Here is a 19,536-nt window from a genome sequence, read left to right on the forward strand (position 1 = left end):
TTAAGAGTGGTGGCAGACTGTCTATATGCTCCCTCTTTCCCAAGTCCACTATTAATGCAATCATATTTTTTTTTCTTCAATAAAAAAAAATTCCTTCAACTTTCATTCTATCATGGTTTGACGACCTCGCCTAGGTGACAAGGCATATTTGCAGTTGTTCGTTCTCCTTGCAAAAAATGGCAACACAATTGTCGTGACTACAGCGGCGACTCAATCCCTAGTAATAAGATGTTCTTCCAATTATCTACCAAATTCTCATCAAATATTTTTTTTATATTCATTTCTATCCTGAATCTTCATCATCAAAATTTAATCATCCATTCTGTAGAGAGCATCAGTATTCCCAAGTGGTTCAGATCAGATCAAGCAAGAAGACACCACTGTATCAGGGCATCAGTGATTTTAGAAGCAGGCAAGAAGAAATGGATTCTCCAAGATCTGCCAGAAGACAGAGTCTGAATGATAGGGATGACATTGATTCTGCTACATATCAGATGTTCAAGAAAATGATGATTAGGATGATGTCTGAGCAGGCTGAAGACAGTCTCAGAAAGGCTCCCATCAAGGAGAAGACATTTGTCTCCTTCTCTCAGAATATCACTGGCAAGAGCAACAAGTGATTCGGCGCGTGTCTGCTCGATATTTTATTCTCGTCGATGTCCTCTATCATCATGGATTCATTTCTAAATATGCCAGATGCCTAGATGAAGATGAAGCCAAAGAAGTCGTGTGGGAAGTACACTAAGGCATTTGTGGTGGTTATGTCGGCTACTAAACTCTTATCAAGCAAATCATCCAGGCAGAATATTATTGGAAGACTATGTAGCAAGATTACTACCATTTTGTGAAGAAGTGTGCTATATGCCAGATACATGCACCTTTTATTCATTCACCAACAACATATTTGCAAACCGCCATCTCTCAATGGCTATTTTCTATGTGGGACTTTGATGTTGTGGGCCCCATCACTCCTTCTGCTTCAAACGGCTACCAATATTTTCTTGCTGCAACAGAATATTTCATTAAATGGGTCGAAGCTATCACCTTACACACAGTAGAAGGTCAACATGTGGTCTCATTCATCCACAAGAATATCCTTTGTCATTTCGGCATACCACACGATATTGTGTCGGACAATGGCAGTCATTTCAAGAATGAGAGAATGAGGACATTTTGCTTGAAGTTCAGAATTCATCATCATTTCTTCGCTCATTATTATCCTCAAGGAAATAGCCAAGCATAGGCCACCAATAAGATTTTGATTCGAATCCTGGAGCGAACTTTGGAAACAGGTCATGACTGGCATGAGAAGATTCATGATGCATTGTGGGTGTATCGAACCACCATTCGAACTCCAATTAATGCTACTTCGTCAGAACTTGTCTACAGAACTGAAGTAGTGCTGCCTCTACATGTTCAGAAACCTACCTTGAAGTTCGCATCACTGCTGGAGTTACCGCTTGATCAGTATTAGCAGCAGCGACTGGTACAACTTGATTTGCTCAATGAAAGAAGACTCAGAGCAGCAGAGCACGCTCAATCATATCGTCAGAGGATAGCCAGACAATATGCAAAAATTGTCATTGAAAGGAAATTCTGAGTCAATGATCTAGTACTCAGATCCGTGGCTTATCTCCAGCATCGCCCAGGTGACAAATGGCCGTCGAATTAGGAAGGGCCCTATGTTGTTGAGGAAGCATTACTCTGCAATTCATATCTGCTCATCAATGCCGATGGTGTGGAATTATTAGACCCCATCAATGATCAACATTTGAAAATTTTCTATACTTAAATCCTCTATTCCATCCTTTGTAATTCCTTAATATATTTTCCTCAATAATGGTCAAATCCTTCTTTCCTAGTTACACTGGGGCATTATTTTGAAAATTGTCTTCAAAATGTTCTGTATGCAGGCAGGATCAAACAAATCTTTCATTTTGCACACATGTGCATCCATTTACATCATTTTGCATTCATTTGCATTCATTTGCATTTGCATGCATACATTTGCATTCATTTGCATTTGCATGCATACATTTGCATTCATTTGCATTTGCATGCATTCATTCACATTCATTTGCATCCATATGTACCATTTTCATTTTCCCCTTCAGGTTAAGGGATAAACCTGAGTTACCCCTTCAGGATAAGGGATAAACCTGAGTTTCCCCTTCAGGTTAAGGGATAAACCTGAACTACCCATTCAGGATAATGGATAAATCCTGAGACCCCGACAGTTGTCTAAGTCGTCGTGAGGGTGAAGACTGAAAATCTTCTATCAAAATCAATTAGTAAATTCTCAAAAATCCAGTGTTCGTGCTGGTAAATTTTCAAAAAAATCCAGTGTTTGTGCTGGTAAGATTTTCAAAATCCAGTGTTCGTGCTGGTAAAATTTTCTAAATCCAGTGTTCGTGCTGGTAAAATTTTCTAAATCCAGTGTTCGTGCTGGTAAGATTTTCAAAATCCAGTGTTCGTGCTGGTAAGATTTTCTAAATCCAGTGTTCGTGCTGGTAAATCTTCAAAATCCAGTGTTCGTGCTGATAATTCTTCCAAAAACAGTATTCGTACTGATCCATTTTCAAAATCCAGTACTTGTACTAGTTCATTTCCAAAATCCGGTATTCACACTGGTACATCTTTCAAAATCCAATTTTTATTGGTCAAACTTTCTAAATCTGGTTTTACTGGTTAATGTTTTCAAACCTAATCCATGCTGATCTAGTCTTCTTGCGGGATTCGAGTTCCGACTCGAATTTTCTTTCCTCTGGGATTCGAGTTTCAACTCGAATTTCTTTCCTTTCTGAATTGGTCTAGAAGATTAGAGTTCTGACTTGAATCTTCTTCCAAATCCAATTCAAATGTCATAGAATTGGTCTAGAAGATTAGAGTTCCTACTCGAATCTTCTTCTAAATCCATATCAAATGTCCTAGAATTGGTCTAGAAGATTAGAGTTCTGACTCGACTCTTCTTCCAAATCCAATTTCAAATATCAAATTTCAAATTTCAAAGTTCCAAATTCTAATTTCGGCCCTCGGGCCACCCAATTTCCAAATTTCCGATTTTGACCTTCGGGTCAATCAATTTCCAAATTTCCAATTTTGACCTTCAGGTCAATCAATTTCCAAATTTCTAATTTTGACCTTCGGGTCAATCAATTTCCCAATTTCCAATTTCCAATTTCCAATTTCCAATACCAAATTTTAAATTTCTAATTTCCAATTTCCAATTTTGACATCCGGGTCACCCAATTCTCTATTTCAACCTTCGGGTCACTCAATTTCTAATTTTGACCTTCGGGTCATTCAAATCCTCAATTTCGACCTTCGGGTTATTCAATCCTTCAATCTCAACCTTTGATTTCCCATTTCGACCCCTTGTGTCATTCGACTCCCAATTTCGACCTTCGGGTCATGTAATTCTCAAATCTTGACCTTCGGGTCAACCAATTTGATCAATCAGGCCTCTGGGCCGTCCACTCTATCAGATTCTCAATTCAAGCCTTTGGGTTACAATCTTACCAGCATCAGTCATTCTCCTGCCTTCGGTTTACAACTTTGTCAATATCTATCACTTTCCAAGCCTTCGGGTTACAATTTCATTAATGTCAATCATTTTTAAATCAACAAAATCCTGCTTTTGAGCTGGTCGGTCAACAAATCCTGCTTTCGAGCTGGTCGGTCAACAAATCCTGCTTTCTAGCTGGTCGGTCAACAAATCCTGCTTTCGAGCTGGTCGATCAACAAAATCCTGCTTTTGAGCTGGTCGGTCAATAAATCCTGCTTTCGAGCTGGTTAGTCAAAACATAACCCAACTTTCGAGTTGATCTCTTACTAAAGTATTTTCAGGATTCAGTTTAGTCATGGATGTGTTGCGTTGTGCTTCAAATACTCGCTTCCACAAAGGATTTCAAGAAAATTTTGCCAATTTGTCATTAAATATTTGTTGATTTCAAAATCTATATTGGACAAAAACATTACCTCAGAATACCTTCAGTATTACTTCCGAAAGGACAAAGCTTTCGCAAAAAAAGATTTAAAATTCAGAATCTTTCTATTGGCCGACCAAAAGGATGAAGAATAAATCCTCGATATGGCCAGCAAAAGAAATTCAATGTTGTTGCAAAGCCATAAGTGATCGGTATTGATCGCAGTCAATGGCACATTTTTAAAGATCATTCTTGAAAAATAAAGGAGTCGAAATATCCTGGGTGATACAGAAAAATCCATTCAATCCCTATATCTCCTCAATCACCTAAAGCTGCAATTAAATATCTGCAAAAGGGATCTCTCAACTGTCGTCGAGATGAAGGCGAATTAGGCGAGTAGACTCCTGGGGCCAAAGAAGATTTGGATCATCTCCAAGATGAAGGAGTTTGTGACGGATCCTTCCAGGGAAAGTTCAGAGCACCGTCAAGATGAAGGCGACTGCGATGAGCCTCCCGACAAACCCTAAAGCATATTTAATTTCCGCTATCATCAAGAGATTTCCAACCAATGAGCCAATAACTGTCGATATAATCCCTGAGAGAAAAAGAAGGATCGAAACATTTCCAAGATGAAGGAGTTTGTGACGTACCCTTCCAAAAAAAAAAGAGAGAGAAAAGTCAAGACATCTCCAAAATGAAGGATGATGTAATCCCCAAAAAACCTAAGAGAGCTCTAATTCTGCCAAAAAAGAAAAAAAAGTGGGCAGAAAGATCATCATGAGGAAAGAATCTCAGGATATCAGACCGCCAAATTTGCCAAAGAATCCTCTTTAAATTGTGTGAAATTCTATTATCAATATTTTTTCACCAATTGCTCTCACAATATCAAGAATTCTCTCTTTTCTGCTTATATCAAGGAAATTGATAGCTTCCTTGAAAGAAAGCCAATTGCAAGCAATTTGAATTCGAATCTTGATTCTATAGAGTTAAGTCCAGTCGGAGGTAATACTTCAGGTAGAAAAGAGGAAAGATTTTCATACCAATATACATCAATTTCAAGCATTTTGAATCAACAAACAATTTTTAACATTTTGGCAATATTTTCTTACTATCTTGACATGAAGTGAAGAGCTCGATGTCCATCTTGACACATCCTGATATCACCTTTTACCTCCTTGAGAGAGTAACCTTTATCATCTTTCGCGTTGTTGAAAGATTAGCCTTTTCTGTGAAAGGATCACCTTTGTTATCTTTCGCGTTGTCGAAAGAATTCATCTTTTGCGTTGTCAAAAGAATCGCCTTACTCCTTTGATCGCCTTATCGTCTTTCGCGTTGTTGAAAGAATTGCCTTGTTCCTTTGGATCGCCTTTTCCCATCTTTCGCGTTGTCGAAAGAATTCATCTTTTGCGTTGTCAAAAGAATCGCCTTACTCCTTTGGATCGCCTTATCATCTTTCGCGTTGTTGAAAGAATCGCCTTGCTCCTTTGGATCGCCTTGTCATCTTTCGCGTTGTTGAAAGAATTTCCTTGCTCCTTTGGATCGCCTTTTTCCATCTTTCGCGTTGTCGAAAGAATTCATCTTTTGCGTTGTCAAAAGAATCGCCTTGCTCCTTTGGATCGCTTTGTCATCTTTCGCGTTGTTGAAAGAATTTCCTTGTTCCTTTGGATCGCCTTGTCATCTTTCGCGTTGTTGAAAGAATTCATCTTTTGCGTTGTCAAAAGAATCGCCTTACTCCTTTGGATCGCCTTGTCATCTTTCGCGTTGTTGAAAGAATCGCCTTGTTCCTTTGGATCGCCTTTTTCCATCTTTTGCGTTGTCGAAAGAATTCATCTTTTGCGTTGTCAAAAGAATCGCCTTACTCCTTTGGATCGCCTTTTCCCATCTTTCGCGTTGTCGAAAGAATTCATCTTTTGCGTTGTCAAAAGAATCGCCTTACTCCTTTGGATCGCCTTATCATCTTTCGCGTTGTTGAAAGAATCGCCTTGCTCCTTTGGATCGCCTTTTTCCATCTTTCGCGTTGTCGAAAGAATTCATCTTTTGCGTTGTCAAAAGAATCGCCATGCTCCTTTGGATCGCCTTGTCATCTTTCGCGTTGTTGAAAGAATTTCCTTGCTCCTTTGGATCGCCTTTTTCCATCTTTCGCGTTGTCGAAAGAATTCATCTTTTGCGTTGTCAAAAGAATCGCCTTGCTCCTTTGGATCGCCTTGTCATCTTTCGCGTTGTTGAAAGAATTTCCTTGTTCCTTTGGATCGCCTTGTCATCTTTCGCGTTGTTGAAAGAATTCATCTTTTGCGTTGTCAAAAGAATCGCCTTACTCCTTTGGATCGCCTTGTCATCTTTCGCGTTGTTGAAAGAATCGCCTTGTTCCTTTGGATCGCCTTTTTCCATCTTTTGCGTTGTCGAAAGAATTCATCTTTTGCGTTGTCAAAAGAATCGCCTTACTCCTTTGGATCGCCTTATCATCTTTCACGTTGTTGAAAGAATCGCCTTGCTCCTTTGGATCGCCTTTTTCCATTTTTCGCGTTGTCGAAAGAATTCATCTTTTGCGTTGTCAAAAGAATCGCCTTACTCCTGTGGATCACCTTGTCATCTTTCGCGTTGTTGAAAGAATCGCCTTGCTCCTCTGGATCGCCTTGTCATCTTTCGCGTTGTCGAAAGAATTCATCTTTTGCGTTGTCAAAAGGATCGCCTTGCTCCTCTGGATCGCCTTGTCATCTTTCGCGTTGTTGAAAGAATCGCCTTGTTCCTTTGGATCGCCTTGTTATCTTTCGCGTTGTTGAAAGAATTCATCTTTCGTGTTGTTGAAAGAGTCACCTTATTTCTCTTCAAGAAAATTGTCTTATTCACCATCCAACTTACCATTTTCATTTTCTTCCCAATCAGGATAAGGGTACAAACCTGAGCCTCCTTTGATGAGGTATTTCATTTTCTGCCCAATCAGGATAAGGGTATAAACCTGAGCCTCCTTTGATGAGGTATTTCATTTTCTGCCCAATCAGGATAAGGGTACAAACCTGAGCCTCCTTTGATGAGGTATTTCATTTTCCGCCCAATCAGGATAAGGGTACAAACCTGAGCCTCCTTTGATGAGGTATTTCATTTTCCTTCCCAATCAGGATAAGGGTACAAACTTGAGCCTCCTTTGATGAGTTATTTCACTTTCCACCCAATCAGGATAAGGGTACAAACCTGAGCCTCCTTTGATGAGGTATTTCATTTTCCTTCCCAATCAGGATAAGGGTACAAACCTGAGCCTCCTTTGATGAGGTATTTCATTTTCTGCCCAATCAGGATAAGGGTACAAACCTGAGCCTCCTTTGCTGAGGTATTTCATTTTCTGCCCAATCAGGATAAGGGTACAAACCTGAGCCTCCTTTGATGAGGTATTTCATTTTCCGCCCAATCAGGATAAGGGTACAAACCTAAGCCTCCTTTGATGAGGTATTTCATTTTCCGCCCAATCAGGATAAGGGTATAAACCTGAGCCTCCTTTGATGAGGTATTTCATTTCCCCGCCCAATCAGGATAAGGGTATAAACCTGAGCCTCCTTTGATGAGGTATTTCATTTTCTGCCCAATTAGGATAAGGGTACAAACCTGAGCCTCCTCGGATGAGGTATTTCATTTTCCGCCCAATCAGGATAAGGGTACAAACCTGAGCCTCATTTTGATGAGGTATTTCATTTCCCGGTCAGGTTAAGGGTTAAACCTGAGCTTCGTTTCTACACGAGGTATTTCATGTCCCATCCAGGTTAAGGGAAATAAACCTGAATCTCACTTCTTTGAAGTAAATTTCTCTTCTTCATTCTTTATTTCATATCTACCATTTTCATCAAGGCTAATCTCTTCATACCCAGTCAGATCCATCAAACTGGGGCATTTTTATGGCCAAATTTGGCGTATTTTTCTTTGCCACTAAGCTCGTCTTCAAGCCGGCTTAGTAGCAAAGAGGGGCATCTGTAAACACCCCAAATTTTCCACATCCATTCTCAAACAATCCTCCTCAGGCAGTGCCAACCCTGTTAGGTCAATGTAGGAGTCAAACCCCGAGTCAGCTTCAGAAAATCACCATTTTACCCATTTTTCATTAGGAAAATTACCATTTTACCCCTAGGTCATCCCAGACCCCAGTCAGTCGGAGTCAACCAAGCTCATTGGTCAGTTCAGGACAGTTAAAATATCAGTCATCTCAAGCTCATCTGAGCTCACAATGAACAGACCATTTTCATTTCTGACCATTCCTGCCAAAATGAGATCATTTCTTCAGAAATGAGCTCATTTCTCACTCAAATCCAAGCCAATTGTCTCCGAGTTAGTCATTTACAGTCAGTCATATTTCTCAAAGTCTAACTTGAGCTCACCAGGAGTTCAAGTGCTCCAGTTTCAGTTCAAAACCATTTTCAACTGTCCAGTAGCCCATTTTAGTTCATTTCAACTCTTTTAGCTGAAATTGAGCCTAGTTTAGTCAGTTGAGCTAGTGTTTGAGCCTTGATTTTAGTTCACCTCAGTATTACTAACCTTTGTTTCAGCTCAAACTCAGCTCAGATTCGTAATTCACTTCGCTTCAGTGACCATACCATACTATTTCTCTAAAAATGGCAGCTTTTCTTGAAAATTTAGCCGGAAAGGTCAGTGAGTCAATGTCTGATTAGTTCACTTGAGTTCTGAAACTCTAAAACCCAGCTGAATCCAGCTCATTTCAGTTTAATTCAGCTCGAACCTCAATTTTCAGTGTCACTCTAACCCAATAGAGTCTCAAAAACCATTTCTTAAGCTATTTTGCAAATTTTATCAATTTTAATGCTTTTTGAACTGGTACAAGTGTCAATCAGGGTCTAACATCCAAAATTCTTCATTCAGGGTCTGCATTTTGCATGTCATTTCTCATCATTTCATATCATTTCTCAGCATTTCATAACATTTCATCACATTTCATCCCATTTTCGAAGTCCAGAACTCCAGTTTTATAAATTTCAATCCAGATCAAGTTTCAAAAGCTTTCAGAAATCAATTTCAAACTCCGGGTTTCCAAAATTGACATTTTTACCCCCGGGAGTCTAAATTTGGAAATATTTTCTCAAGAAAAATAATCTGGATTTAATTCAAACGCAAATTTTTGAATTTTTGACTGGATTTGCTTCGCAACGGGGTATTGAACTTCAAAATCCGAGTTCATTTCAAAAATTGCCAAAAATAGCTCGTTTCGGCTAAAAATAAATTTGGAAGTATTTTCTCGAGAAAAACAATATGGATTTCTTCCAAAATTAAAATTTTAAATTCTACATTGGATTTGCTTCGCAACAAGGTATTGAACTTCAAAATATGAGCTCGTTTCAAAAACTGCCAAAAATAGCTCATTTCGTTTGGAAATATTTTCTCGAGAAAAACAATCTGTATTTCTTTCAAAATCAAATTTTCAAATTCTACACTAAATCTGCTTCGCAACGAGGTATTGAACTTCAAAATCCGAGCTCATTTCAAAAACTGCCAAAAATAGCTCATTTCACCTGGAAATTTTCTGAAAAGACTATTTTACCCCTCTAATCGTCAAAATGAGTTTCAAAACTTTAATTTGGACCCGCTCTGAGATGGCCCACTCATTTACATTTCTGTTTTATTAAAAAAAAAATCTTTTATTCATTTCAATTTTCTTTTTATTTGTTCATTTTTATTATTATTATTTATTTTGCATTTTAGAGAGGTGGGACCCACAAGGTGGTCACCCAAGCCTCCAGCCCCACTTTCCATTTTTTTTCTCATTTTCTTTCCCTTTTTCTTTTTCCCTCCTTTTCTTTCTTTCCTTTCTTTTTCCCTTTTCTTTCTTTTTCTTCTTCCTCTTCTTTCCTTCCTTCCTCCCTTCCTTTCCCTCTTGCCCAGCCATTCACGTAAAGGCTGTTTCCCTTTCCTTCCCTAATTAAAACTAAGAACTTAGGGAAAGATATAATCTTCCCTAAGTTAAGAAAACCAAAAAAAAAAAAAGAAAACAAAAAAAAAAGGCTACGGCTGCCAAAGAACCCATTCAACGCACTCTCCTCTCTCTCTCCCTTTAGCTCTCTCCTCCTCTCCCCTTGGCTGTTGCAGCCTCTCTCAGCCCAGCTCTTGCAACCTCCCCTTGCCATCTCCAACATCACCCTTCCTCCATTACAACCTTGCAGCATCTTCACCACCGCTGTCCACCACCTCCCCATCGTTGCAGCCACTCGTTGGTCCAGCCAGTAGCTTTGGTGAAGCTTCCCCTTTGGTGACAGTAGCAGCCACTCACCTTCAAGCACAAACTGCAGCCATCAACTACAGCTACAACCCCTCTCTTGGTGGAACTCGTCTCCAACGAAGGCACCATATGCCCAACCCTCTTGGGCCAACAGGTTCAGCCATCTCAAGCGCCAACCACCTTCCACCGGGTCCAACCTTCACCTCCAACCTTGGATCACCACCTTCACCAGCCGGACCTCCTTCCTCTAGCCACTCCTCCCAGCCGGTTCAGCCATCTCCAGTCCTTCCAAGTGTAGCAGCATCACCAGCATCTTCAACTTCCTAGCACCCACCTTCATCACCATCATCTTCAACCTTGTTGCAGCCACACCTACCATCATTTCCTTTAGTCGATCCAAGCAAAGACCCTTCCCAAGGTAAAATCCCTTACCTTCATAATTTTTTTATGATTTTTTTGCAAAGCCAGTTTTGAAATTGGATTTATATGATCAAAAGGAATATCTCATGGTTGTGGAATCTTGATTTACCATATTCAAGGTTGTAAGAGAGGTGATTCATCCGATGAATGGATCGGGTCCTTCTCGTCAATAACCAACATCAACCAACTTCGTATCTCCTTGATCTTCTTTAGTTTAAGCATGGTTTTCATATAAATCACACGTTTTAGGTATTTTGTTTAATTAGTTTTACCATTTTATAGGTATTTTACTTAGTTTTATTAGTACTTGCATATTAGTTATAGCATTTTTATTCAGGTGTTCAGTCCGGTCTTTATTTCATGTACTGATTCGCATTGTAAAATTCTGATAATTTCATGTTAAGAACGTGAATTTGTTTATTATTTCTCATAAAAAACCCAGATTGATTCGGGTTCTGAAACTTCATTTTAAAAATCAAACTCTAAATTGGGTTTTCTGTCTCTCTAATTTTTTAATTTCTGCTTTAGCAGAAAAGAACCTATGGTACCACCCTTGTGGGAGATCTGAATCGTCCTCCAAAAATCACAGTGGATTTGTAATTGAATATACTTGTGATCTGGAAATTTTTATGTTTTTACAAGCAGTTTTGCTCTCTTAAAAAAATCGGATTTTCCAGACCTTTGGGAAAATATCAATTTTCCTTTGTCAGGGTATAGACAGACCCTAATGCATCAAGTCCGCCAAATCTGTAACCTTTCTGCAAAAACTTTCAACATGAAATTTGTTTTTAACATAATTGCCTGTTATTTTCCAAAATTTGGGAATTTTTAGATCTGTTTCATTATTTTTCCGGGATTTTCTCTTTCTGTCTAACAGATTCCAATGTCCAGAAATTCCAGAGATTTAGGTCTCTAATAACAGTGTGTCCTTTTCCAAACCGTAACCTGAATCCCAAGGGTGTAAAAAAATCAAATCTTTATCTGTTTGTCAGAGACATTTTCCCACAATTTCAGCCATTTTCCCATCTGTATTCTATTTTTCCCACATTTTCTACCGAAACCTGTCTGTTTCCCCTAAATCCTAGAGTCGCCGGATTCCGATCCGACTTGCCGGAGTGGTACAGCTCCGACCGTAGGTCAAAACCAGAAAGTGTTAAAGTAAAAAATCCTTCCCTTACTGTCCTCTGTCACCCCATAAAATTTGGGAAATTTGTATGAAATTTTGATATCCTAAATCTCCTTTAGAATCAATATTTTAGGCAAAAATCACAAAATTTAGGGTTTTTATTTGAATTTCCATATTTAAAAATACAAAAAAAATAGATTTTCGAGATCCATTATGTTTTTAGGGTTATTTTAGGTGTCCATGCCAAATTTGGTTTAATTCCAAGTTCATTTGCTCCATGTGTTAGTTTATCTTTAAATTTAGAAGCGAAAATCAGGCGAAAATCAGGTTAAATTTGATATTTTATGATATTTTCGTTATTTTAGGGTTTTTATCATGTACATAAGCGTGTAGAATCATATTAGGGTTAATTTAAATCTCCTTTGCAATTCATATTTTTCAATTTTGCAAAATTTATTTCAGAAGACCCTGGTTTCAAGGCCATAGTCTTGTTATCAGGGGTATTTTGGTCATTTTGACCTAAATTTCGAAATTTCAATTTATAATTCTCCAAAATTTCATGCATATCATCATATTTTATCATATTATGTTTGATTTATTTCATTTGATTTTCAAAATTCCAAAATTTATAAAAATTCTTTCATAAAACCCTGATTTCAAGGTCATCAGGGGTATTTTGGTCATTTTGACCCCAATTTCGAATTTTCAAGTTTATTTTCAAAATTTATTCATTATTTCTCATGTTTATATCAAAGGGGGTATGAATTTGGGTTTATATCTGAATAATATCCGATAATTTCTTATATTTTCGGATAAATTCAGAAAAACCTACATTTTTGTGCTAACCTTGTTTTCTAGTTTTGCAGGAACATTCAAGAAGAAGACTTAGCTTTTATTTTTTTATTTCAATTCAATGTAACCTCAAATGTAATAATTTGGAATAAGAGTTACTTTTCTGCTTAGAATAGGGTTGCATTGCATATAGTTTAATTTATGCAAATTTTAATATGTGATGTATGATTCATGCATATTTATTTCAAATTCACTATGGTTTACACGAATGGCACGTGCACAAGCTCTTATTGAGTTTATAAACTCGGTGGGATTCGTATTTATGGCCATAGTCAGAATACGAAGAAAACCAAGATTTATGATCTTCATATTAGCCACATTCAGCCTACACACTTAGGCTAACTTCAAAATGCACTGCATTTTTCAAAGTTTTAAAAGGATTTCCCAATTCCTCAATGAAATTCCCTTTTCAAATTCATATTCATTCATTCATTCATATCATTCAAATTGCATTATTTCCAAACTCATTTTCCAATTTTAATTTCAGAAAATTCAGCTTTCTCAAGAATTTCCAAGTCTTTCTCAGGATCTGGTTTTCTCAAAATTCTAAGTTTTCAAATGACATTTAAAAGCATTTACCAAGTTCAAATCGAGATTTTCCTATGCTTTAAAATTCTCAAATTTCAAAATCCCAAGTTTTCAGAAATCCATCTTCTTAGAATTCCCATTTCCCTGAGAATCCAGTTTCCTGAGGATCCATTTTCCATTTCAAAATCCTTTTCCAATGATTTTCTGATTTTCTCAAGATTCTCAAATCCATTTTCTTAGAAAAGAAATTCCAAATCTCAAAATCGATTTTCCAAAGTTCAAGTTTTCCTGAGTATTCATTTTCCCATGAAATTCAATGATTTTCCCAAGAATTCCATTTTCAAGCACTCTTCTAACCATTTTTCCAAGCATATTTTCCAAAGCAAACATCATGTTTCTCAAACTTGCATTATTTTCCAAATTTCATAGCACAAGCCTGATTCTTTGTGCATTCTAGAAAAAAATAGAGCATAATTTAGATATTTGAGTCAAGTTAAAGCACATAATCGATCCTTGGTTCAATTACCCCTGGTAAAGGTGCCAGGAACGGTTGAACCTCGTACCGACAGGCGGATCCCATTCCATGAAATTTTCCCACAAATTTTCAAAACGGAGGCGAGTAAATTTTCAAAACTTTGGTCGAGTTTGACTCGCGAAATTCCTTTCTTTCTCGCAAGGGAGGGGAAAAATTTTTGCGATGACAACAACAGGTTGACAAAGTAGTGGACAAAATCTTGTCTCTCATATTGAAAGCATTTAAGAAAGGGGATTCATGTGCGGAGTAAGTGCTGAAGAAGTTTACAGAGACATTGACTAATTCTGACATTATTGCTAACCTATATATCCAGCTAAAAGAAGCAAGAGATGTGACCACCTATAGTGACAGTGGTGAGATAAATAGTGTGTGTGTAGACACTGTGAGAGTTGGAAAGGGTGAAGGAGAAACCTTATCAAGGGGAGGATGCTAAGGCTGAGGTGGAGGAGATTATGAAGAAGAGAGAAGGTGGAGATATTGAGTTCGAGGTGGATATTGATGTTAATGCTCCTAAACAAATGAAGGCGGCAAAGGGTAGAGAGTGTGGGTCTAGTGGGTCAGGGGTAGAAGAGGATCTTCGGCAAAAAGATGAGGCTAGGGTGGAGAGTGTGAAAGAGGGTCTTTAGGGGGCTGAGTTAGAGAAATCAAAGAAGGAGGTGAAAGATCATCCCTTTGATCAGGTGAAAGTAAATGCTTCGAGAAAAAGGTTACAACGATAAATAATATTTAGTTCTCATAGACAGGTACTTTCTAGATTTGTTAGTATGTGTAATATGTTGGTAAGATATTTTCAATCAATTTCAATGTTACATTCAATTAATGATTAAATAGTCATAGATATATGTGTGTGCGAAGCATGTTTGTAAGATAACTAGTTTGAATATTGTATTTCAATGATTAATTTATCATATGTGTGTGAAAAATATTCTTAGGATAACTAATTTGAATATTATGATTCAATCTTTGATTAAATTATTATATATGTTTGTGTGAAGCATGTTTGTAAGATAACTAGTTTAAATATTATAATTCAATCATTGGTTAAATGATCATATATGTATGAAACATGTTTTTAAGATAATTAGTTTGAATATTGCAATTCAATCATTGATTAAATTATCATATATATGTGTGTATGAATCATGTTTATAAGATAACAGTTTGAATATTAAAATTCAATCATTGATTTGTTATATATATGTGTTAAACATGTTTTTAGGATAATTAGTTTGAATATTGTAATTCAATCATTGATTAAATTGTTATATATGTGTGACTAAAACATGTTTGTAAGATAACTAGTTTAAATATTATAATTTAATAATTGATTAAATTGTCATATATTTAATAATTAAATTATAATATATGACAGATTCTATGCAAATTTTATTGTGATTGCAAGATATGCATCCATAAATAGCAGAGAATCCAACAAGTCTTATGCATTAGTTCTATTGTTTTAAGCACATAAGTGGTTCTTAACACTATTGGAAGATGCAAAGCGGTGGTTGGATCGAATGTATTTTTGACAATTCTTAGAGGTTACACCATGAAATATTGGTTATAATTTTATAGATTTCGTGGTGCAATTAAGGAATCCGACAATAAACACCTTTAAGTTCCCCAAGTTTGAGATAACCATCATCTTGAAAGATGTGACATGTATCATAGGATTAAAGTGTCATGGGAAGCCAATGAATGCACTTGGATTTGGATATTTCACGCACGTATGTCATGTTTTATTGTAAAAACCTGAGGATGCTTTCGAAGGTGAAAGATTAAAATTGTCATGGTTGAGGCAAAGATATGACAACAACAAGGTGTGGTGAATGAAGGGAAAGATACCCTATGTTGAAGGGAATGTAAGTCATAAGGTAGATAGGAAGTTGAAAGCATTTTTGCTCTATTATTTTGGCACATGTGTATTCATTGACACTAGTAGAAAGTCAATCCATACATCATATGTGCATCTGGTGGATTGTGTCAGTGAATATGCATATGGAACACCTATACTTGCACACTTGTATGCAAGTTTGAGTCAAGTGAAGCATGAAAGAAAAAACTTTGTCAGCATGTTGGTTTTAATGGAGGTATGGATACTGATTCATATTAAACCATGATTTTATTATCTTTGTATACTAATTTGTGTATTGATTTGTGTATTGATCCTTATAGGTTTAGATATTAGAAAACATATCCATTGGAAGGCCTCTTAGACATGACCAACTCTCTAGGTTTTCATGTATTGCTATGCTGAGTATGTCACTCAAGAGAGAAAGCTTAGACAAAGAGGACGAGGAAGAGGAGAATGATGGAAGAGGGGTGGGTTCTCAGATTAGAAGAGCCCTTTATATTGCAAAGTTATGCGTGTTGACTGAAAAATATACAAGTATATGTGAAAGAAGTTATATTTTTATAAATAATGCAATATAGGACTTTGACCATGAGTGAAATTTTATTATGTAGGTAACTTGTTGCCCCTACGGAGAGGATGGAGTTGATGATGAAGATGTGGTTGTCTATGCCATGGACCTCGCAAAGAAGAATATTTGGTTGTACAAAATGAATAAAGTTGAACGACAAATGACCAGTCGAGTGACCCGACAATTTTGGTATGCTTAGAAACAACCCCATGACCCTTCTATAGTTAGCAGAAGCATGTCATGTTGTTTGAATGATCGGTCAAACAATTACCTCATGGTGTTCTTCTCTCAACTTGAAAACTGACGTGGCAACGATGATGGCATTGACTTGTATTCCATGGTATGTATCCACCAAGAAAATGTTGACGCTCACAATGAGTAATTACCAAGCAAATTCAATACAACGAAGGGGAGTGAGATGGTAATACATTTATACTATAATCTTCCCATTCACTTTGATATTCATAATTTGTTTATACTTTGATTACAAATTACTTTTATTGCAAATGAAAAGAGAGGCGCAAATTGAGGATAGGAGTCCAAAGCTTAATAGGGCTTCAAGTGGAGTGGATGCAATGACATAATTAGCTCTTAAAATGGCTAAAATCTATAGGGTGTAGGATTTACTTGAAGCAAAGGAAATCATTATAAAAGCTTGTGAAGTGCTTGTGTGAATTCAGACAGAGCTTCTCTCTACCAAGGATGAGGAATTTGAGGAGCTAAGAGCATGAGTGCAGGATATGCAACATTCACAAGAGTCGCAAGAAAATTTCTCCAGTTCTAAACAATTCATAAACAATTGTTTATTATATAGATACTCTTATAATTTGTATATACTTTTGTATATACTAATTTATATCAACAATTATCATGTTCATATATACTTTTGTTTCAATGTTTGAAAGTATATACTATGAATATGTGAATGCATATATTGTATTTTCTGTTTATGGATGTAAAGACAAGTTTCTGTATGAATATATGTATAATGTATAAATAGTTTTTTATGTATGATTATATGTATAAATTATAAATAGATTTTTGTGTAAGAATGTATATAAATTCTAACAGTTTTTTATTACGTATGGCATAAATATATGTAAATAATGTGTTTAAATTGTATTTGAATGATAACATGGTTTATATTAGAGTATGTGAACATGAGAACATTCACACACTGCTATTTACCTTATCAATTTGATGACATTCACATATAAGAGTTTGTAAATGTCCTCATGTTATTCACACACTCTGATATAAACTTTATCAATTAGACAACATTTGCACACCAGAGTGTGCAAACCTCAAGACATTCATAAATATATGATCCCAATATGTGGACCTCGTGATCATGATAGGGTTGTAAAGGTCAGGACGTTCGTAATACATATTTGCAAACTTTATCCTATATTTGTAGACATTAGTGTTCAACTTAACTGTTTGTATTCTTAAAGAAGATCAATAAGCAATGAACACACAAAAGTCTTCAATTCTACAAATATGTTGACCTTGTGCTCATAGGATTTCAAAGGTCAGAACATTCACTACACATATTTGCAAACTTTGTTCTATATTTGCAGATGCTAGTGTTCAACTTAAGCATCTATATATTTAAAGGAGATCTGCATGCACTGAACGCATGAAGGTCCTCAGTTTTGTAAATATATAATGCCAATATGTGGACCTTGTGATCATAATTGGGTTGCGAAGGTCAAGACGTTAGCAACACATATTTACGTACTCTGCCCTTTATTTGCGGATGTTATTGTTTAACTTAAGCGCTTCACATACTGCGATATGCAAACTATGACCTATTTGTGAATGTCATCCGCTTGCGAAATGTGACCTAAATTTATGAATGCCATTCATTTTGCATACTGCAATATGCGAATATCACTGATTTGTGAGGTTAATGACTTTGCAAATGTCATGAGGTCATGAATGCCATGAGTTTATGGTGCGAACATCATTCAAAACTTGCTCTTATCATATCCTTGTTACTATCATCCACACAGTATCCACAATAAAGACATACAGTCATTATAAAAAAGGCAATTACTAATAAAATTTGCATAAAGAAGGTAATATACGATAAAATTTACAAAGTAATCACATATCAATGGCATTGTAATATTAAAAGAAAAAAAGTGTATACAAATTCAATGATATCACTAACAATTTAGAATATCCCATATCAGTTTTCTCATTAGAAGCCTCCTACTCCTCCATTGCTTTTGTTTTGGCCTATTAACCTTTTGTGGTGGTTAGCTTGTTATCATCTGCCTTTTGTTTGGCTTGCGAACCTTTTATGGTCGTTGGCTTCACTTTTCTTGCCTTTGTTTTGGCTTGTGAGCCTTTTGACTTCATTGCCTTCATATTTTTTAGGGCATGCTCTTTTTGCGGTTACTTCTTCTTGTCGTAATATTTGACCATTCCCTCCCTTACTATAGTTGTATCATTCTGAAATAAAAATTATTAGCAAACAAATAATTAGGTTACATCTCAAACACCAACAAAATAAGACATATGACAATGTACCTATGTGAACTTGAGTTTCATGTTTTTGCCCAACGACTGCATGTATAGTAAGACAAATATACCATAATATATCGTATGACAATCATATATAAAGTGAAAAATATGTACATATACATATTAAGTTAACAATCATATACAAAGCAATTACTTGTTATCTTGTTGAAGAATCTCATCAACATGACAAGCTTGCCAATCAAAGTAAGTGTTGTAGCTAAACGCCTTTGCAAAAAAATAAAATCTGAATACTAACATTAATCCTACCTAATATGAGAGAAACCCTAAGATATTATTGAATAAGTAATGTGTTTATAATATATTTTTTATGTTTTCACCTGCATTAGATGCAATCCCCATGAAATTGTAGAGTTTGAACTCTCTTTCTTTCATAGTTATCTCCCATAAAACTTAGTGTTGATTGCTTCAGTTGAGAGGAATTGAGATCTGCAACATAAATCGCATTGAAAACATAAGTATATATCGTATGTAGTGTAAATATAAATGTACGTATGCCTTGTCACATTCTTTAAAAGGATATAACAAGTATTGGTTCTCTAAATAAGAACAAACCCCTAATCGTAAAGTAAGAGAAGAAACTATTTGATGTCAACAAATAATGCTAAGCAATTAGTTATTGTTAGTCGGTAAAAAAATAGGAAGACCATCGCTTTTGGGACTCATTGAGAAATATGTGTTAAGGTAAATGGTCTTTTGTAGTTTTATTCCTTCTGTCATGTCTCGTTTGTGTTTCTTTTCAATTCTGGTTATGAATCTTTTTAGATGTTAAATAATCATATATGTGATATATTCATGTTAGATTTAAATGAATCTAAATACAAACCTTACAAACATGGAAAACTAACAAGAGTGACTCTCCAATATATAAGCAAACCAACAAATATGCAAACCAACAAATATGCAAACTTAACATTTAGATCATTGCTCAGCATAGTAACTATGAAAAAATCTTGCTTGAACAA

Source organism: Nuphar pumila, chromosome 2 (genome assembly GCF_984573655.1).
Source record: "Nuphar pumila chromosome 2, dmNupPumi1.hap1.1, whole genome shotgun sequence".
NCBI lineage: Eukaryota > Viridiplantae > Streptophyta > Magnoliopsida > Nymphaeales > Nymphaeaceae > Nuphar > Nuphar pumila.